The sequence below is a fragment of the Panthera tigris genome, chromosome A3 (genome assembly GCF_018350195.1).
Source record: "Panthera tigris isolate Pti1 chromosome A3, P.tigris_Pti1_mat1.1, whole genome shotgun sequence".
Lineage (NCBI taxonomy): Eukaryota > Metazoa > Chordata > Mammalia > Carnivora > Felidae > Panthera > Panthera tigris.
The window spans coordinates 112099391-112122417 of record NC_056662.1 but is presented as its reverse complement, the minus strand read 5'-3'; positions in this window follow the sequence as shown (position 1 = coordinate 112122417).

Below are 23027 nucleotides of genomic sequence, written 5' to 3'. Positions count from 1 at the left end.
GGGATGAATAGAACTTGGCTTATACAGCATCTTAACAAAAGAACAATACATTTTTAGAGAAGTGACCAGGCAAAGGAAGAAGACTTTGGGTTTTTAGTTCTAGGGTGGCAAATTGTGGGAGGGTAAATGTATGGGGAAATCAACGGAAGATAAAGGCTAGTTTCAGCAAGGTTTGTTGTATGGATTCCTCTGGTGCCATCTACAGTTGTCTCTGGTGATTAACTTCTGTCCTTCCCCATAGGGAGGAGTGAGGGCATCTTTACAAATTTAAGTCCTATTTTAAGCACATAAGGAAAGGGCAGAGAGCTTTTCTTGAATCTGCTTCCACTTAATTGCTTTTCGCTCAAAATAATCCTCAGGCCAAAGTGGCATATTACGGGATGGCATATTCTGGTACCCTTCATAGTCTTTTCAGACTGGCTTCTTTCACTTAGTAATATGCTTTTAATACTCTTCCACGTCTTTTCATGGCTTGATAGCTCATCTCTTTTTGGCTCTGAATAATATTTCATTATCTGGATGTACCACAGTTTTTTAAATCTATTTTCACCTGCTGAAGGACATCTTGGTTGCTTCCAGTATTTGTGCAATTATTGGCACACATTTGTATGCAGGTTTTTGTGTGGAGGTAAGTTTTCAGCCCATTTGAGTAAATGCCAAGGAATACAATTGCTGGGTTATATGGGAAGAGTATGTTTAGTTTTGTGAGAAGCTGTCAACTGTCTTCCAAAGCGTCTGTACCACTTTGCATTTCCACCAGTAAAGAATGAGGGTCCTTCTTGTTCCACATCCTCGTTAGCATTTGGTGTTGTCAGTGTTCCGGATTTATCTAATAGGTGTGTACTCCCTCTATAATTATTAAGGTTTATTTTTTCTAATATGGTTTTAACATTTAAATAAAATAGAAGGCTTTTAAGGAAAAAAATCAACCTATTGTAGTCACTTCTTCCCAATCCCCAGGCTTGTTTCCCAGAGGTAAACTTCTAACTCTTGCCTTTATCTTTTGGTATCTGCCTCCATATTTTAAAATAACATTGTATTGTCTTAATTTGTTAATTCTGTACATTATCTCTTCATTTTCTATTATGAGGAATGAGGATTTGACACTTTGCTACTATGCTTTTCCTCAGCCTAATTTTATTGCTCACTTTCCTGACTTGTGTTTATTTTTCATACACTGTTTTTTGTTTATCCTGAAGCTAACAATTGCATGGCTTTTTCATTTGCTTTGTTTTATATGTACAAATATATTAAAATATTTATATGAATATATTTATATACATATGAATAAGATATATACACAAACATACATATGAATAAGCAGAAAGAGAAAAGGAGAGAGAAGGGAGAGAGAGAGAGAACTTGTCAGTATAATTTTGCACATACAACCTAATCAGAACCTCTTTTTCTTTGGAGACCTTCCTTGGGCCCACAGATTTCCAGTCTCTATCTCTAGGCTCCTTGCAGTCATCTTCTGGGAATATTCTTTGTGACCCTTTTAGATTCATTTCATGGATACTCTGTTTCTTGGCTTACTTATTACTTTGGTGAAGAACGTTCTCCAGCATGTCAAATATCTTAAATTTACTCTTGTGCTTGATTAATATTTTGGCTAAGTATAGAAATCTAGGTTGAAGGTAATTTTCCCACAGAATTTTAAAAACATTGCTTCCAAATTACACTGTTTTTGAGAAGGCTAATTTACTCATTCTAGTGTGCTTTTAAGAGTGACCTTTTATATGTTTTGTTCTTTCCGAAGGCTTTTATAATCTTCTCTTTAACCTTGGTGTTCTGCAATTTCACAAGAGTACGCTTTGATTATGAGTCTTTTCTCATTTTCTAATCTGGCTCTTGGTAGCCTTTTCCAATGCCTGGATTCATGTTCTTCATGATTGACAATGTTCTCTCATCTTTCTTTGTGTATTTGTTCAATGGTGGTAAAAGACACATAAAATTTACCATCTTAAGCATTAAAAAAAATTTTTTTTTAATGTTTGTTCATTTTTGAGAGACAGAGAAAGACAGAGTGTGAGTAGGGAAGGGGCAGAGAGAAAGGGAGACACAGAATCTGAAGCAGCCTCCAGGCTCTCAGCTGTCAGCCTAGAGCCTGATGCGGGGCTCGGACTCATGACCTGTGAGATCATGATCTGAGCTGAAGTCAGATGCTTAACTGACTGAGCCTCCCCATACCATCTTAACCATTTTTAAGTGTACTGTTCAGGACTTCAACTGATTAGATGGGGCCCACCTACATTATGGAGGGTAATCTGCTTTATTCAAAGTCTACTGATTTGTTAATCTTGTCAAAAAAAAAAAAATGCCTTCACAGCAACATCTAAACTGATGTTTGACCAGATATCTGGGTACCCTGCCTAGCTAAGTGGACATATGAAATTAATTAATCATTACTGTCATATAAGTAGAATCATGCAGTATTTGTCCTTTTCTGACTGGCTTATTTTACTTAGCATAATGTTATCAAAGTTCTTCCATGTTGTAGCTTGTGTCAGAATCTCCTTCCTTCTTAAGGCTCAATTATATATTCCCTTGTATGTACATGCCACTTTTTGTTTATCTTTTCATCTTTCTATGGACATTTGGGCTGATTCCACTTGTTGGCTATTGAAAGTAATGCTGCCATGGACCTGGATGTACAAATATCTTTTCAAGTCCATGCTGTCAATGCTTTGGGAGTATTTACCCAGAAGTGGGATTTCTGAATCACATGGCTGTTACTTGTTTTTCATTAAAAAAACTTTTTTTTTTACATTTATTTATTTTTGAGAGACAGAGAGAGACAGAGCATGAGTGGGGTACAGATGAGAAAGAGAGAGACACAGAATCTGAAGCATGCTCTAGGCTCTGAGCTGTCAGCACAGAGCCTGATGTGGGGTTCGAACCCACGAACTGTGAGATCATGAGTTGAAGTTGGACACCCAACTGACTGAGCCACCCAGGCACCCCTGTTTTTCATTTTGAAATCCTATTAGTTGGATCTTAAAATTCTTAGATTGATTCTCTAATTTCCTTACCTTTTTTCTTCTCCCATTTCACTTTCCTTTTTATTCTACTTTTTGGAGGTTTTCCTTTACAAGGTTTTAACTCGTTTCCCATTCTTTTTCTTTCCTTCCTCCCTTTCTTCCTTTCCTCTCTCCCTCCCTCCCTCTTTCTCTTACCACGCTCCCTGTCTTTCCTTCTTGAACCTCAGCTATTATGTTGAACAAGCACTGCTTTGGAGTCAAATCATGGAGCAATTTATTTTTGTCCACTACTCTCCTTTTGTTGTTTTGTGGTGCTGGCTGGTTCTTTGTTTGCCCTTGAATGACATTTAATGCCATAACTTCCCTCACATTTTCAGATACCAAAGATGCTTTTAAGTTGCATGTTATTGTGGTAGAGGTGGATAGAGTCCCTCCCTGAAGGAAGTGGTGGAAACCTTCTGAGAACAAATGAAGGCAACGTGGCCCAATCAACTCCTATATACGTATGCATAGCTCTGACACGAGTCTGTAACTTGCACTGTGTCCAGTCAGACTCTATGTGTAACTGTATATGGGAAACAAAGAAGTAGAAATTGCATAACAGGCTATACACTGCTGTGCTCGGGGCTCAGCCTTTTGGGTCTTGCTGAGCCTGTGCTGGCACGAATAAAGCTGCTTCTTGGAAAGAAAGGCCTTGGTGTCTTGTTGCTCTGTGCGAGAATCCTGCTATAGTATGGTTGAATGCTTAATCTTTTTTTTTTTTTTTAATGTTTATTTATTTTTGAGAGAGAAGGGGCACAGGGGAGAGGCAGAGAGATAGAGACGAGGATCTGAAGCAGGCTCTGTGCTGACAGGAGGGAATGTGACACAGGGTTCAAACCAACGAACCATGAGATCATGACCCAAGCTGAAGTTGGACCCCTAACCAACTGAGCCACTCCGGTGCCCTGATGCTTAATCTTGACTTAAAGTTAAATCTTACTTTCTCCAGCTGAAGATGCAAAGTGTGGAGTCAGAAAAGGGAGAGTACTGCAGACTTCTTTTCTCTTTATACCTGGCACTTTTATTGCTTCTGTGCCGTCATTCTAATCACACATCCTGATCTGTCTCCTCCAGTGTAGGAATCCTGCGAATAGAAGGCATAGGAAACAGAGACGTATCTCTAGTGACAATAGGGTCAAGGTATGTGGTTTCTTATAGGCTTATATGGCTTTCTCATTTTCCTATATGATTTGATACATAGTCATTATTTTCTTAACTATATTTTTTTACAACCTCATTAACAGATACAAAATGTTAGTATTTGATGCAGGGATAATAAATCATTTCAGTTATGTTGAAATACCTCCTGAAAGTCCTTCCATGGTACCCACCTGTCTCTAGCAGAGTTGACCTAATCTGCATCTTACACCACTGCTTGTGCCTGCTTCTGTTTTGCTCCTAACAGACTATATTAGAATCATCCGTTTGCCTGTCTATTTCTCTCCAAGACAATAAGCTCCTTGAGGGGCCTCATTATTTCTCAAGTGCCTGGAGTATAGTGTTATTCAATACATTTCTATCAAATTGAACAGACAAAATTCAAATAGTAAAATATCAAAAGATTCAGCAAAAGAATTCCGCAAAGTGAGAGCTGATTCCAGAAGAGAGGCTGTTTGTCTATTTGGGAGGAAACATCTCCCATCCCCTATTATAACCTCTGGTCTGATCCTTTCCTCCTGCTTTAGTGACTAAGAGGGGGCTAACACTTTTTTTGGAACATTTTTCCAAAGGAAACTTTGGTTACCATGATCGTGTTCAGATACCTAAAGGATTTCTGGAAACTGACCTCTGGATACCCAAGGAATTAACATATTCTGAAAAAAAAATTAGTCTGAAAAAAAAAGATAATGAGATAGGCTTGTTTGTAAATATTTGGTTCACCTTTCTGAGAGACATATCTTTAAGCTATAAAAGTGTACAGTATGTTTTATGGGTTTTATCTTCCTTTCTAGCTCTATAAAATCAGAGTTTTATTGGTGTGAGCCCTCTGTGTGAAATAAATGATAGATAAGCAGATGATCATTTTATTTCATGGTTGAGACAAAATGTGCTCAGCTTTATTGCACCTAATCCCCCACTGAAAGAAGTTTTAAAGTGCATAGTAGTTAATTATGTTTGGCAGATATGAGCTGTAAACATGTTTTCATCTGCTTTCTCCCCTTATTAAATTAGAAATTTTCAGTGATTATAGGTTTTTACTTCTCTTTTGGGGCATTTGGAAATAACTTTTTATATCTATTTTTCAGATGCATTGGTGATGTCCCAGAGTGACCTGGGACACTAATTAATTAGTTTCAGCATGTTAGTACCATTGGCATAAATGACATTTTTGGTTTAGAATCCAAAGATAAGCCATCTTCATCATTGTCAAAGCCGTGTTGCCTTGACTAGAAAATAGCTCTTCCAACTTGGTACTAATCTATGACTCTTTGTCTACACTTAGTACATAAAATACCTTTTGCCTTTTACGTGGCTGATTCCCACCCTCTTTATCTTTTCTACCCCTGAAGGTGGCACTGCCTAATCTTGACCAGAACGGGGCAGAAGATTGATCTTATTTTTCATACCAAGTCTGATAGGTTATTTTTGGTTTTGTGGCGCATTGAGCCTAGAAGCTGATGAGGTCACATCCAGACTCAATATGATGGGGTGCTACCATGTGATAGAGATAGAGATGTCTGCCCAGGTTCAGTTGTGGGGGCGCAGTTACAGCTCACATTATTAGATTGCATTAAGTGTGGGAGGAAGGGAGTTGGAGACCACCCCTGAATTCATGAATTGTGGGACAGATGACATCTCACAGGAGCACCATGAGTCCAAAGGGTACCCATTAGGAACGTGTCCTTTATCTCTCCCTTCTGAATTCTCTAAGCCACTTCCCCAGTCAAAGCATTCACTCAGAGTGAAAAAACATACAGTCATGCCAGAAAACCTTAAGTCAAAAATGCTCTAGAGGAAAAGAGGCTCCCATTCAGTAGGATATCTTATGGCAAGAGCCTCCACTCCATCCCAGACCACTTCATGAAGTGGACAGTCCAGTGGATATAGGCTACCAAAACATCTAGCCCTGGCTTGCAGGCGTTTGTGCCTGAAAGAGTGAGAGGGAGAGGAGACAGGGAGACAGAGACAGCGAGGTAGAGATGCTTTGCAGAAGCAGGAGGATTCATTTAAAGTGGCAATCTCAACTTGTGAGTTTTTTCTTTGTTTCACTTTTCATTTTGATGTCTTAGGGAAGCGTTGGTCATTTATAGAACATCTGTCTGAGGGAGAAATCCAACTCAGGTTTGACCTGTGTCTTCTAGTTTTACAAACTTTTGCCCACAGGCAGACAAACCTAGTGTACATGCTGGCTCATGACCCCATCTTTCATCATTTTATACTTCAGTGAATAGCTTGTGGTTTTCCATTCTTTTCTTGGTCGTTGGGCTTTTGCCCATTCTGCCCCCTTTTTCTAGAATGCCCTCTCTCCTACCTGTTCGAGCCACTCCTTCCTCGGTCCACCCAGTCTGCTACATCTCTGCTAGCATGTGAAAACTTAGCTCAGGCATTGCCACACCCAGGATGTCTTCCTTGGTTCACACTGTGGCACATGTTGGTTTGCTTCCACACACCCTCCCTTCTTTCCATTGAGCAACACCCTGATTACTTTTAGCATCAGGGGTGGCTGGGCTTCTTCTTGGACCCAGGGGTTGAATCTTTACTGGCAAGCTAATAGTAATAATTCTGTTTCTCTTACCAGTAACTGTTTTAGGAACAATCAGATGGTGCAATTCTGAGTACCAACACATAAAAGGAAAGTCTGGAGCTCTGGGAAAATGTATCCTGCTCTTAAAAAGCAAGATAAAGGGACATTCTCTCTTCTAGTATGTTGCTCGTGAGGAAGTGACATGCGGAGTTGTGGCAGCCATCTTGTGATCATGAGGGGACAGACCTGAGGGCAGAGGCCAATACTTTGGGAATGGGAGAACAGAAAGATGGAAACAATTAGAATCTTGAAAATGCCCCTGAGATGCCGACTCAACCACCCTGGTACTGTCCTCCTGCCAGACTCTTTGACACAGAAAATAATACATCCTCTTATTGTTTAACCCAGTTTAAATTTTTTTTTAATGTTTATTTTTTATTTTCTTAAAAAAATTTTTTTTAATGTTTATTTTTGAGATGGGGAGGGGGAGAGAGAAACAGAGTGCAAGTGGGGGAGGGGCAGAGAGACAGGGAGACACAGAATCCAAAGCAGACTTCAGGCTCTGAGCTGTCAGCACAGAGCCCAGTGTGGGGCTGGAACCCACAAACCGCAAGACCATGACCTGAGCTGAAGTCAGATGCTCAATAGACTGAGCCACCCAGGCGGCCCAATGTTTATTTTTTTTTTTTTGTGAGAGAGAAGGGGAGAAAGCATGAGTGAGGGAGGGGCAGAGAGAGAGGGAGACACAGAATCCAAAACAGGTTCCAGGCTTTGAGCTGTCAGCACAGAGCCTGACTTGGGGCTTAAACTTGTCAACTGTGAGATCATGACCTGAGCCGATGTTGCATGCTTAACTGACTGAGCCACCCAGGTGCCCCATTGTTTAACCCAGTTTAAATTGAGTTTTCTATTATTCATACCTAACATCTTCTTTACTGATACCCACCTTACCCCTTATCTATATTTCCTTTAGAATCTTGTGCATTTTTCTATCATGCTTTCACTTCTAAAAATAGCTTTATTGAGGTATGATTTACATATCATAAAGGTCAGCTGCTTAAAGTATGCAATTCAATGGTTTTTTAATATATTTGCTGTGTTTCATAACTGTCACCACTGTCTAATTTTAGAACATTTTATCACCTCCTGAAAAGGAACTCTATGTCCCATTAGAAGTCTTACCCCTCACCCCACCAGCTCTAGGCAACCATTACTTTCTGTCTCCTATGGATTTGCCTATGCTGGACATTTCATATAACTGCAATCAAATTATATATCTTTTGTGACTGTCTTCTTTTGCTTAGCATAATCTTTTCAAGTTTCATACATCTTATAGCATGCATTTATTCATTTACCGCATTTTGTTTATCCATTCACCAGTTGATGGACATGAGAGTTATTTCACAACTTTTTCATTGTTGGGGCAACAGGGCAGCCTGATCTTGGTTTGCTTCTCCCGACATGGAGCTGCAGCCCTTTGAGTGGGTGAGGGCAGTGGGGCCCCAGTATTCTTAGCCTACTGTGCTTGGGTAGAGCCTTTCCCCTGTGAGTGTGGGTGGAGGAAGGTAGTCCTCAACCCCTCAGCTGCACTTACCTACAATTGAGCCTCTGCTGCAGGGAGCTGGGGTTGGGGGTAAGCAGTGCTGGCAGCAGGGTCTTCCTGAAGAGGTACCCTATCCTGATTAGGAACTGGGGAGACAGGGAGCCCTATATTCACCAAGCCATATTCACCCGGAGTAGAATTTTCTCATGCTGAGTTGGGGGATCAAAGAGGGAGTGTAACCGGGGCCCAAGGATGTAAGAGCACCTGCCTCCCGGGGTCCCCAAAAGACCAGGTTCAGCCACTTGCCACTAATGAAATCCACAGGCAGAGAGAGGAACAGTGGTGAAACAAGAAAGGCATTTATTTCAGTGAGGCCAACACCAGGAAGACAGCTGTCTCCAAATTGCTGAAAATACTTCTAGATTTATATAAGGAGAACATGGGACAAAGTCAGTGGGTACATGCAGTTGGGCAGTAAAGGTCAGGTCCATCACTATCATGGGGCCAGTCACCAGAGGTCTTGCTGGTATCAGGGCAGTTGTTGTTGCCTGAGGGGGTAGGTTCTGATCCTCCTGGTCTTTTGCCTGGGTTAAGAGATAAGCTGGAAAGAGGAATGAAAACAAAGTACAGTCTGAGTTCAAAGTGGAGGTCATTAATCGACCCAATTGAAGGAGGAATGCAGAAACTGGGAGCACAGTGAAGCAAGGCTTTAATCAACATTCTTGCAAGGGTGGGTGTCTGACAGAGAGGGGCAGTTACAGCAGACAATTTATATCCTAGTGTGCAAGTCCCTCCCCTGGTTCCTCATTGGCGGAGTACTAAGGAGGTTACAGTTTTACCCGGATGTCACTTATGCCCATGTAAGGCAAAAAGTAGTCTGATTGGGATAAATGTACATTCGCTGAGGTGATGCAGAGGTCTTTAGTCCCTCCTCCCTGTTCTTTGGAACATGCTCATTGCAAAGCTCCCGAAAATAAGCCTGGGAAACAGAGAGGGGAAGAAGAGCAAGAAGTGAAGTGTCTAAGGGTTGGGATTCCATTGTGGAGGAGGGGAGGGGTTCCTACATATTTCCAATAGGTTGTAAACCTATTGTTAATCACACAGCACAGCTTTCATTTGGTATTTCTGAAAAATAAATTGTCTCCCTTCTCACAGTTAAGGTGACAGCTGTGTCCTCTTTTAGGAGCAAGTCAGGGTTTAAGTGCCAGGGATGCTCACCGTTCTTGTGAGGATTTAGTAGATTTTTGAGTAAACCTTTCTTCATTTGCTGTATGCACTTCGGGCAATTTCAAGAGACTTTAAATGGCTGTATTTTTGTAATTTTCACCAGTTGTGTGGCAGTTTATTTTTATATAGGAGACATGGAGCTCTGAACCTGAGTTCCTTTGCTTCCTCCAGACTTAGAAGTCAGTGGGCAGCTGGTATAGATGAGTTAGAGTTCAGCTACATACTTAATGGGCCCAATTTGGATGTGTTGAGGGGGATTTTCCCCCCCCACACCACCAAGCAAGCTTGGGACACCAGCTGGGTGTTCTACAATTCAACTTAATTGTGATGCTGATGCAGGCAGGCTGAGGAACCCAGAGGAGGGTCCCACAGGACCAGCCAAGAGGGTCCTTGGCTTCATGCAGGATAGAAATCAAATGTTCAGCCAGAGAAAGTGAAAACAGAGTTTATTGAATAGCATAAGTGACAGAATAGCAGAGTGTCTGGGAAACTTGAAGGGAAAGAAGAATGAGTCTTGTCATTGCTTGGAGTTAGGGGTTTATACTGAAAAAGGGTCTAGGGTACGTGTTCCTTCAGAGGAACAGAGCTCCAGAGGTAGCTCCAATCAAAGGCGAGAGTCAGGTGAACAGGAGGTGTTATTCCATAAATTACCGAAGGTAGGGGTGTTGATGCCAGTGTCAGCAGAGGTTTGTTTGAAGCTAATGTCTTGGAATGTGTTTGGGGATCTGGCTCTTCTTGGATGTTATTAGGTGTTTGGGGCCTAGACAAAACTCTGAGAATGATTAACTTTCTCGCTTCCCCCTTGAAGCGGGAACATAGCTTCTTTGGCTTATTCGGGGCAGAATATAGAACATGAATAAATGGGGTCTAACAGAAAAACAGCAGAGATGGAACCTTTTCTAAAAGGCAGTCTTTTCCACTTCCCTACTTGAACATTGTCTACCCTGAGGTGGCATCTGAGTCCATATCACGAGACTGCACTGCACTTCAGAGGCCAAATTCCAAGCCCAGGCGATTACCTGTGCTTCTGACTGGCTATAAATCAGAAGTTCCCATGACCCCCTCCTTGGGTTGGGTTAATTTGCTAGAGTAGCTCTCAGAACTCAAAAATTTCACTAAGCAGATCACCCATTCCTAGTATAAAGCTAGGTGGAAAAGATGCCTAGGGCAAGGTAGGGAGAAGGGGCCCAGAGCTTCCATGCCCTCTCCAGGGGCACCGCTCTGCCCAAATCTTAATGTGTTCACCAACCTGGAAGCTCTCTAAAGCTCTTCCTTTGGGGTTTTTATGGCGGCTTCCATGATTGAGTAAATCATTGGCCATTGGTGATTGGTTCAACCTCTACCCTTTTTCCCCTTCTTGGAGGTCTGGGGTGGGAGTGAAAATTCCAACTCTCTAATGACAGGATTGGGTTCCCTTACCCTCAGACCCCAGCCTTAGGTGCTTTCCAAAGGTCACGTCATTAACATAACAAAAGACACCTGTACTGTTTCCATCACAGGAAATTCCAAGGGTTTTAAGGAGCTTGGTTCCAAGAAATAGGGATGAAGGCCAAATATGTATTTCTTATATGTATGTATTTCTTCTCTCACTCTTTTACTTGCTAATGATAATTTTGTCTTTGCTTTCATAGATTGTCCCCTCCCTTTAGTCTTATTAACAAAATAAAACAAAATAGGCCAGAGGTGGAGTCATTTGCTCGCTGGACAGCGAACCAAGACTTAATTGCAGTTTCAACCTTTCCCAAGAGTGGAATTTTAAACCAATCAGTCTGGAATTTCCTGGTGAGCCCTAGTGAGTTAATCTGTCTGATAAGACCCCCTGTTTTCCCCTAAGGGAAGGTAACCTTGCCTGAAGTAATCTTTTATTTTCTTTTGCTCATAACCTCCTTGTCTTGCCCTGTTTCCACCTATAAAATCCTTCCATGCCTATAAAATCCTTCCATTTCGAACAGCTTCTCTGAGCTTCTTTTTACTTGCTAGATGGTATGCTGCCTGACTCATGAATTGTTGAATAAAGCCAATTAGGTTTTTTTTGTCTTTTTGTGGGTTTTTTGTTTTTTTGAGGGACAGAGTGGAACAAGAGAGAGAGCGCACTCAAGAGAGCAGTCTTGAGCACGAGTCGGGGAGGTGGGGAGGGGAGAGACAGAGAGAGAGAGAGAGAGAGGGAGAGGGAGAGGGGGAGAGAAGGAGAGAGGAATCCTAAGCAGGCTCCATGCTGACAGCGCAAAGTCCAGTTTGGGTTTTGGTCCCACGAACCATGAGATCACGACCTGAGCTGAAATCAAGAGTCGGAGGCTCAACCGACTAAGTCACCCAGCACTCCAGTGTCTTTTCATTTTAATGGCAGGTGAGTTCCCACACTTAATATATTCTGACCTACTAAGGACTGAATAAATCTGTTAAAGGAAGGAAAGCTGAGGGGTTAGGGGGCTGAGGGTACAGGCAAGAGAGCAGTTTGAGTGATTTAGTCGGCCCTGCTCCTTCTCATTTCTCCAGACTTAAACCCTTGCTTGGTTCTACCATACTTAACATATACCTATAGGTTAGAAGGTCTGTGGTTGTGGCCAACCTGTTGTCTGTGCCAGTAAGTGATGCTTTAGAAATCATTCCAAGGTACGTGTTGAGAGTATATGAATTTACCCTCTCAATATGTATGCATCTGGATCACTCAGAAGTGTGAGAGAAATTCTCAGTGAAATGGTTACTTCCTAGGACCTCGCCCCTTGCCTGACCCTCACCATAAAATAATCAGCCCCACTGAATCCCTCAGCCACTTCTACCATCAGTTCCACTGGCTCTCCACACGTGGACCAATTGTTTTGTACTTAAATTATGTTTGGTTGGTCTTATCTTAAGTGGGAGATTCTCAATTCTGATTGCATATTAAAGTCACCTGGGGAGATTTAAAAACTACTGATGCCCAGATTGTATCTAAAACTGATTAAATCATAATCTCTTCAGCATAGTGCTGGGATACTGGTATTATTAAAACCCCTCAGAGATTCTAATGTGTAGTTAAGATTGAGAACCAATTTCTGAAACCCTTGCTGGGCTCTCAGTGCCAGGCAAGTGGATTGAACTGGCTACACCTAATTGTCAGGCAGGAGCTCCCCTTAGTGGAGAGGATGAGCTTGCAGTCTTTATTAAAGAGCAGAGGTAATACCCTCAGAATGCAATTGCTATATTGATCTCACGTTGATAGCCTGTTTAGAAGAAGCTGAGCTCCTGGAACAAGGTTTCTTGCCTGGGTAGACCTTTGGCTCCCTGGATTTCTGCTGTCTTCTAGACAATCCTGGCACTGTACTAGCTGTGTTCTAGGGAGACGCTATTCAAACTTTAAAAAAAAAAAAAAAAAAAAAAAAAATATATATATATATATATATATATATACACACTTATTTTTAGAATAATCTTTCCAAATGAACTTCCATGCAGAAAGTGAATGTAGAGGTGGGTAAAATATCATTTTTATAGTTGAGGCAGGGATGTGGGAGATTTCCCTTCCTGGCTATTGCGTCCTCCTGATCTGCCCTGAGTCACTTCTGCTAACCTTAGGGTTTTTAGGAACACAGATTGAAAATTACCACTATAGGGTGATAGCAGCAATATAAAGGACCAAAGAGCCAAAGGTAACACGAGTCAGAGTGTTAGTTGTTTTCCCAACAGAATGATAAGGTATTCTCATTGCGTAGTGAAGGCTGGGGAAGCCAACATGCTCAGTGAGAACGTGAAGTATAGAGGAAGCATCAAAGCAAGGAGCTCAGCACAAGAAAAACAGAGAAGAGTAACCAGAATAGTGAGAAGGTTGGAAAAATCACATCATGGGAGAAATATTTGAAAGAACGGTCAATTGTTTAGCCTGGTGAGAAAATAAATGTGATTACTCTTCCAATATTTTTAGGACTGTCATATGCAAGTAGGAATGAAGCAGTTTGTGTGGTGGCAGAAAGTAGAACATGCACCATTAGGTGGGAAGAAGCTTCTGGAAAAAGCTTTTGGTTCAATTTAAGAAGTTTTTAATATTATAATGAATCACCTCAGGAGCTACCAAGCATCCACTCCCAGGAGGTGTTGAGCCATTGACTAGATAACAAAGTCATTTATTTACTTCATCCCTTTCTCGCTTTCTCACATAATGGATTTGAAGACTCACGGTAATTTAAATAAAACTATAGTTTTTATCAAATAAAATTAAAACTTGAGTACCTACTATATGCCACATGAATGATTCTTAACTGCTATGTTGACAGTGAGATGTATCACAATTAGCTATGAAATGTGTCATAAGAATTAATTTCTATTCATAAATTAGTAAAGCTTGCAAATAATTTGGTTTAAAATGACAAATTAGAATGACTTCAATCTTGTACCTATGTCATGGTCACTTTGATTCTTCCGTAGTCTATGATGCATATTTAAGTGAAGAGTTGTGGGTTGTTAGCCAAAGTGTCTAAAGTTAATTATAACTTACATCACATCAAATTTAGGTTACAACCTCGGGTTAAGTCACCAGTGCTGATCTACCATGAGAAAGTGTGGCACAATAAGGATCATCATATTCTTGTGTATTGCCCCTGGCACCATTTGTTTTACTTTCCCGGAAATAGTTTTGTGTTAAGAGTCCCATAGGAGTATGTCCTCCGGTGAATGTCGTCTGGGCTAGTATCTGTTGGGTGAGATCTACAGGGTCCCTGCGTCTTCCACAGTGGAAAGAGTGGCTAGGTTGATGGAGCTTTGGAATTGGACATGGCTCCATGTGATACCAACACTGCCATTTCTAACTCTGCCATCTTGGATAGACGAAGTATCTCCCTGAGCATCAGCTTCCTTAGCCATTGAAAAGGGGGGATTGACTTCCTTCCAGGGTTACCTGGAGGTTGAGAGATAATGAAATGTACATAGTAAGTACATTTGTTTAAAAGAAGAGTAGATACTGAGTAAATGATAGCTGTTATTAACAGCATCTAGTAGGGCTAGAGATAACATTCTATTCAATTGCCTTCAGCAATTGATCCCTTCCAGTAAGATCAGAGTGTACTCACAGTTCTTCGGAAACAGTAATTACATAGAAAGGGACTATTTTTTGAGCTAATTAATGGAGAACGACATAGGTTTTTATTTTGTTTGATCATTTGTTTATTTTCTTGTGAGGCTTTACTATTTTAAAACAAAACCTAAATTTGAATATTAGATATAACTATCAAGGAATTATCAGCAAAACAGAACTGGAGAAAGCATTCTTTTTTTTTCTTAGACATCATTTTTAATCCTCATATCTGATTAACAGTGGCTGTGTTAGACTTTGTTGATGAGGCTTGCAAATAATTAAAGGGCTTTGAAAAGATTTGACTATTTTTACATGTGTTAATTTTTTATATTTCTATAAAATATAACTGACATGAACAGGCCTCAGCAGACTGTGACTACAAGCTGGGAAATACGTTAATGTTAACTTGACCACAGGTCTGAGCTATACTCAATCCCCTTCTACCCCAGTAACAGAGCCCAGATGAGGGTGAGGCAAGGATGCCCTTTTACAAATTAAAAACTTCAGTAGTTGGAAATTATGATCATATAGCTGACACTTACAGAGAATAAGCTAATGTATTAATAGAGTAAGAAGTATTTTTGGAACTCTGCAGAGAAATTATTTGAGAGCCACAGGCTGATCTGAGGATTGAAAAGCTTTTCTATTGCTAAATAATATCAGAACCCGTTTAGAGGAGATCCAGGTGGTGTTTGGTAATTATCTATCTGCCTATTATTGTCATCGTCATTATTATTATTTATCTATCCATCATCTCCTTGCCTATCAGTGTTACTTCATTAATTCAACCTATATGTCAGGGCATTATCTGTACTCAGATGTGCTGTTTAAAAAGATTTATTCAGAAATTTGGCCATCCTACCAATGTAATATTAGAGATAAAATCTAAATCTTTCTCTTGCCTATGGAATCATGTTAAAATTTATTCATTAAGGGAATTTGGAAGCTATTTTGTTCAAGTGTTTTCTGTGAAAGGTATCCTCTGGTGATAAAGGAATAAAAAGCTTTTGGAGCAAGTGTTCACACAGAACATCCCACATGCATTCTTGGAATGGTTAGGGATACTTCTTTGCAACCCCATCAGAAAGCTAAAGTGGTAGATGTTAAAAAATGCGGGCCTGTGACAAAGAATTGTCTATGGCCCATTGTGTGAATGATGTATAAGTAATAGATGATGTTTATAATGCTGCTGTCAGGTCAAAGACACTGGTAACCACAGTAGTGAAAAAGATTGCCTAGGGGACATGGTCATTACTGAGGGTATGATTGCTTTGGTTTTGATTTAATAATTCATTTTGCAGAAAATCAGCCATGTTATATTACCCTAGAGATTCTGTCTTATATTTATCAAAACTGATTTTATGAGACAGTTGCAGATGCTGAAAAATCAGTGGTGGTCAGAAATACTCAATAAAGTGAAGTTCAGTGATCAGGACTAATACACTTCTACATTCCTCAGACCCACATCTACAGGTACAAATATGACACTTTAAAGTAAAGATTGAATTATATCTATTTTATGTCATGCAATAAGCCCCTGAACTTGAGTCAAAATGAGATTTAAAGTGCCATTATAGTCCTCTTAGAAAAACCTATGAAGAAACTAACATCAAAAGTTAGACAGTATGTCAAAAGCTGCACATAGAAGACAATTCATAGTATCAATGGCGTGGAAAAATTAAAACAAATGAATTAAAATATTCAAGCAGCTACAACTTGTGAAAGATAGGATAATATATTAATAAAGAAGAAGTGAAAGTATATTGCTTGAGGGGTCTTGGGGTGGCTCATTTGGTTAAGCATCCAACTCTTGATTTCAGCTCAGCTCATGATTTCATGATTCGTGAGACTGAGCCCCATGTTGGGCTTTACACTGCTCTGAGCCTTTTGGATTCTCTCTCCCCCTGTCTCTCTGCCCCTCCCCTGCAAGTGCGAACCTACTCTCTCTCTCTCAATATAAAAAAATAAACATGAAAAAAATGTATCGCTGGAAGCAGCTTAGGACTTGATTCATCTGACAAATGCATATCCTTTGCTTCCCATTAACTATTCGCATTTGAAAATACATATGCAGGAGTGCCAAATGACTGTCTTTAAAGGGAGGATTTGACTTTTGGAGCTATGGGTACTTTGATTTGAGACTTAAGTAAAATAGGTTATCAGTCTTAATGATTCAGATTTCATTGTTAAAAAAAGAGGTGAGAAAAAGTTACTTTGCCTTACTCAGTGTTGAACTTCCCTTTGCCTGAAGACAGATGATGCCTGACAGAAGGAAGACAATAACCTCATTATTCAGTCATACTTCATTTTGTTTCCCAGATACCCAGTTCCCCTCCTAACAGCTCAGTTAAAAAAAAAAAAATCTTTTAAAAGGTTAATTTATAAATATTCCCTTGGGAGCACACTGTGCCACTATTTTGGCCCTTGTTTTTTTCCCCTTAACAGTAGATCTTAAAAATAATTATTTTTAATGTTTATTTATTTTTGAGAGAGAGAGGGAGAGAGAGAGAGAGAGAGAGAGAGAGAGAGAGAGAGAGAGAGCAGGGTAGGGGCAGAGAGAGAGGGAGACACAGAATCTGAAGCAGGCTCCAGGCTCTGAGCTGTCAGCACAGAGCCTGATGTGGGGCTCAAACCCATGAATCACATCATTATCTGAGTGGAAGTCAGAGGTTTAACCGACTAAGCACAACATATCTTAGAAGAGAATTCCATCTGATTACTTAAAAAGCCTCTTGCATCCTTTTTATGGTTGCATCATATCAGCTTGGCAGGGCAAGCTTACCCTCCTCACTCTTCTTTTTTCATACTCTTTACTTGTCAATGTATTTAAAATTGGGAATATGTTAAATTCTGATTTATCTATAAAGATTTGACATCTTTGTGATACTGTCTTCTTAGCCAAGTGCATGATGTATATCTTTCCACTTGTTCAATCTTTTTAACCTCAGTGAGAATTTCAGACTTTTTTCCTATAGATTTATGCAATTCTTAAATTTGTTCCTACATATATCATCTCTTCTGTTTTTATTTTAAGTGAAGATTTTTTTCCCCCATTTTAACTCCTAGTTGGTTGTTTGGCCAAGTGAAGATTATTGATAACTGTACATTAGCTTTGTACTAGCCACCTTACAGAATTATTTTATTATTTGTGATGGTTTTTCTATCTTTTTGTTTCTCTAGGTGTACAATTATATCAATTCATAATTAATGATTATTTTACCTCCTTCTTTCGAATTTTTATATCCTTTATTTTCCTCTTTTGTGTAATTGAATCAGGTTGTACCTACTAGAACAATGTTAAAAACTAATGGTTGGGGGGCTCCTGTGTGGCTCAGTTGGTTCAGTGTCCGACTCTCAGTTTCGTCTCAGGTCATGATCTCATGGTTCATGAGTTCAGGCCCCGCATCAGGCTTTGTGCTGAAAGCGCAGAGGCTGCTTCGGATTCTCTCTCTCCCTTTCTTTCTGCCCTTCCCCCACTTGTGCTCTCTCTCAAAATAAATAAATAAACTAAAAACAGACAGACAAACAAACTAATGGTCAGGGCACCTGGGTGGCTCAGTTGGTTGAGCATCTGACTTGGGTTCAGGTCATGATATCGTGGTTCATGAGTTCTAGCCCTGCATTGGGCTCTCTCCTAGTGCAGAACCTGCTTCAGAGGATCCTCTGTCTTCCTCGCTCTCTCTCTCTGCACTTCCCCCGCTCATGTTTACTCTCTCTTCTCTCTCTCAAAAATAAATAAACTTAAAAAAAATGTTTTAATAAAAACAGCAAACAACTAATTATCGTAGTGGAAATCCTTGATTTCTTCTTGACTTAAATAAGATTGCCTTTAGTCCTGTCATGTTGGCTTTGGGATTGAAATGGAACTATATGTATATGTTTACTTTATATATTTATACTTACAGATAACATAAAATATAAAATATATTTATATAAGTATGTAATAGTTATATATTATGTAAATATATAATGTCTGTCTCTATGTTAGTATCTAAGTGGTTATGATAGCTTTCCTGATTAGATATTTTAATATGTTCCATTGTAATTCACTGCATGTATGGAATAAACCCCACTTGATTTTCATACATCTACATGTAAAGATATATAAGCTTACCCTTAAAATATTCTCTGAAGAATATTGTACCAACCTCCCACCCCTGCTGCCTTTGTTTTTTGGGCCTACCTATCGCCCATTCCTCATTCCTTCTCCTCCTTTTATTAAATCCCAATTTGTGGGATGTAATATACACTGCTTTACATGGCATGGCCATTCATTTCATTAAGTCAATCATTATGAAGCCTGTTTCTTGACCAGTGATTGGATTAGGAATGGATACATGATACATTTTAGGCTGCTAAAGATGTACAGTGCCTAGGAAAACATTCTTCCACAGCTCAGATGTAGTCATGAAGATAGTAGACAAGGAATGTAATCTCAAAGTGTAAAACTGGGGTCCCAGAAGCACAAAGGACAGGAGAGATCCTCCCAGGGAGTTGCCCCACAGGGTGACAGTTGGCCACCAAAGGCCACTTTCTGTTGCTATGGAAAGAATTCTTACATTTCTGTTCCTTAGGGTATATAAAATAGGCACTTAGTGATGATTATATTTTGTTCCCATTCTTCTTCCTTGAATTAACAGTAAATTACATTTATCCATTTTCTTCTTCATTTTTGGCTATTGGGCAAAAAAAGGCAATAAGGGACTGTCTTGTCTATAGAGAATTTGAAAACAATAATAAAACTGGCTAAAAGTTAGTCTCCTTTTCATTATTGCCATGTGGCAGCCATTCTGAACAATGTTAGTAATAAAAATACCCCTCTACGCTAGAGTGGACAGCTCCCACTGGCATCCTCTTTCATATTTCACTTTGGTTGATATCATTTAATTACTGAATTAACGTACCTTGGAGCCACAGTGCCTTGGGACTTCCTGTTATGTGAAGAATTATTGTTAAATCCATTTTTGGCCAAATTTTCTGTTACTTCTCCATTAAGACCTTATTACCTGATCCTCCACTAGAAAGCTAATCGCTGCTCTCATCTTCTACTGTCAGTCTATCTTTTTTTATATACCTCTTTGGTGTCACTTGTTTATACTCTTTATTTGGCTTCTCAATGATTTTTGAACTTCTTGACATCAAGGAATTTATCTTATTTATATTTGTTTGCTTAGGATAATGCCATGTTGGTAGTTGAATAACTGATTATTCCATGAATAGATCATTTATTTAGCCTTATGTGATCATTTATTTTAATGTCCCCAAATCGTCACTGTTAGAATACTGCTCTTTTGGAACATCCCATGCTTTACTTTGGACAATAGGAACTTAAGACTTGATAAATGATGTATTTGTTTTATGTTGCTCAGACCAGCTTTCCTAGTTCTTATGAAAGAGAACTTCATGGTATGGTGAGCAAGGCACCCTGTAGTTCTCGTTTCGGGAGATGTCTGCTCAGATACAATGTAAGAAGTCTACTAAATATGGGTCAGCTGGGTGGCTCAGTCTGTTAACCATCTGACTCTTGGTTTCGGCTCACATCATGATCTCACGATTCATGGGTTTGAGCCCTGCATGGGGCTCTGTGCTGACAGCTTGGAGCCTGCTTGAGATTCTTTCTCTGCAGCCCCACAAAAATAAATAAACATTAAAAAAGAAGAAGTCTACTAAATATACATACAATTTTAAAGAAGAAACATACTTTCCCTGAATGAGATTATAGAATTTGTTGGTTTCCTGTGTTACAGATGAGAATCCACTAGATGGTACTATTACGTAAGTAATCATACTTGGAACAATACTGAAAAATGTTCTCCATTAAAAAACTTCTCACTGAAATATTTTGTTTTCAACTCAAACTATGCCAGCTTGATTAATAATGTGACTTCGTCTTGAGTGAGGAACTAAATTTTCACTATTAAGATTTATGGTAAGCTTCTTGCAAAATAAATGAGCAAGGTAATCAATTAGCAGTGTTTCAGTTGTTTGTGTGTATGGAGAATTGTGAACCACAGCATGTTGTATCTGAAAACTGAGCTCCTTTCAGAAAAACGTTTGGGTGCATTTGAGATGGGAATTGCATTTGGTATGCATTTAAAATTAACTGCTTTGGAGATGGCAATTTATTATTTGGTGTTTACAAAGTTTTGCCAGGAAATCAACCACTAATCTGGGTAAGTCTACACATGACACACTATGCAATTAGAAGCAGATTTGATTTAGTGGAACAGCTACATGGAACCCTCTTTGTAATATTTTCCATGGAGTTCACACTCTGGACCTACTTTGGAGTTGGGCTATTTGGAAATAAGCCATTTTGATACCTAAGTATCCTTGAAAGTAATCCAAAATGAACATGCTTCATATAGAATTCACTTTATAGTATCATTTTAACAGAATCTCTGAATCACTGAAGTAATGAATTACACATATGGAGAATTCAAATGCTTGAACATAAAGGAAAATTCTATATTTGTATTAAAAGCAGCAATTACGTATATCAACATTAAAGTTAGTACAATTATTTAAATACTGGGAAATGTATGCTAAGTGACATATAATAGAGTAAGTAAGCTAATATTACATTTTTCCTTCAAGCTTTTAAATCCCTCTGATGGATTCTTAACCTGATCCATGGGTCCCTTAAGTGTTTATAAATAGAAACTGGGGGTCTGGGAAATTTGAGTAGAAAGATTACATCTAATAGAAATGCAGCATTGTCTTTAATTACAAATGTAGACAATAAACCATGGAAATATTATCAGTACTAGTCCTTTTGACATCAACAGAAATTACAGATATTTTCACATCACATTCTAATTGTTTTAATTTCTTAAAAGATCTTTCTTATTCATCACGACTTTAAAGTTATGGTGATTATTACACTCTTTGCTGAATCTTGTTTTCAAGACGATAATAAAGAAATAAGTGTGTTATTCTATAATAGTTTAGAAACATGTTACCATATTTCAGTATAAGTGGTTTCCTTTATAATCCTATATATTTTTCATTATGCATTTAGAAATATTCTTCGGACAAGTCTTCATGAACTTTATACCAGACCATCAGAGGGGTCCATAATGCAGAAATGTTTAGAAGCCCTTTGCTTTGAGAAGGACACTCTGGCAAAACTGAACATTGCTTTTCTGCCTTAAAAAAAGATGTAGCATCCCTTGGACTCTGCCATTTAAGGGCATTGAATGACCTACAAGGTGGATGACCTTGAATAGATCTATGATTACTCTTCCATTTAGGTATATGAGTTTAGAAGGTGACTATTTCAAGTAAGAGAATTTTTAGAATTTCCAAATTTATCAGAAAATAAAGGTTTTAAAATACAGAGCAGTAGACTCAACTTTCTATAGCAAATGGGATTGAGAATTGAACTAAATAGGCAGGTACCTTGTTTCTTAGTATTCATGTCCCTTAAAGCAATTCATAGACTGATATTAACTTTTCAACTCACAGATCCTTATAACTTCAGGAAATTAAGAAACATTAAGAATTTTTTTTTACCAGGAATAGAATCAAAAGTTGATGTGGTAAGTGTACTACATGGTCCTAAGATATTGAAGGAAATGGAACAAAGCCAAGGTATTTGGTACCTTGAATTTGGTAGACTCATCAGCAGATATTGTGTCTGCAGACACACTCCTATAGACCTGACTATTAGCTATGCCAAGTACCTTAAATGTGTGTTTCATTGCACATCACTGACATCTCATTCGCATTTAACTATGAGCGCTGGCAGAAATTTCTGTGACTAAAATGTCCAGGGTGTCCTGGTTCTCTTACGTCTTGCTGAAAATGCCAGTTTTGATTAAACTTTTTTTAAAGGGAACTTTAAGAACTCAGGGAGAATTTAGGAAGGAAAGATTGGAGATTTATCTTTTTAGTAGAAAACACTACAACACTTTTTCTTGATCTCGTAAAGGCTCTTGTATTTTAGCTATTTGTTAAATGAGAGGGATTATTTCTGTGTTCAAAGAAAGGCTGATGGTGTCGAATACTCCTCATTCTGCACAGTTTGCCAGTGGAAAAGTTAGAGCTTCTGGGTCTGGGGTTGTGCCCTTCATCCAGAAGGATTTGTTGCTGGAGGAACCCAGGCATGGATGCATTAGGGCAAACTCAAGCCTGCTGTTTTAATGCAGGGGCCTTCTGTGAACTATGGTTCATCTGCATGTGGAAAATCAGCAGGTCTGCTGCTTGGGTTCTGAACCCTTTCCTTCTGCTCAGTTAATGGCTCATTCGCTGGGCAGAATGATTTCTGCTCCTTCAAATTTCTCCTTCATTTCTCTTAGAAGCCTGTCTTCTCAGTGTCTCAGCTGTACCACTGTTCAGCAGAGTTCACCACACCTCAGAGTTAGTGTTAGCATTATATTTATGTCACTCTGCCCACTGAGTCCTTAGATCCTGATTAGATAGCATTTACCCACCCCCTAGTTTATACTGCCACATTAGTTCTCCAGGACCTGGTCATTCCTGGCCTTGCACGATGTATAT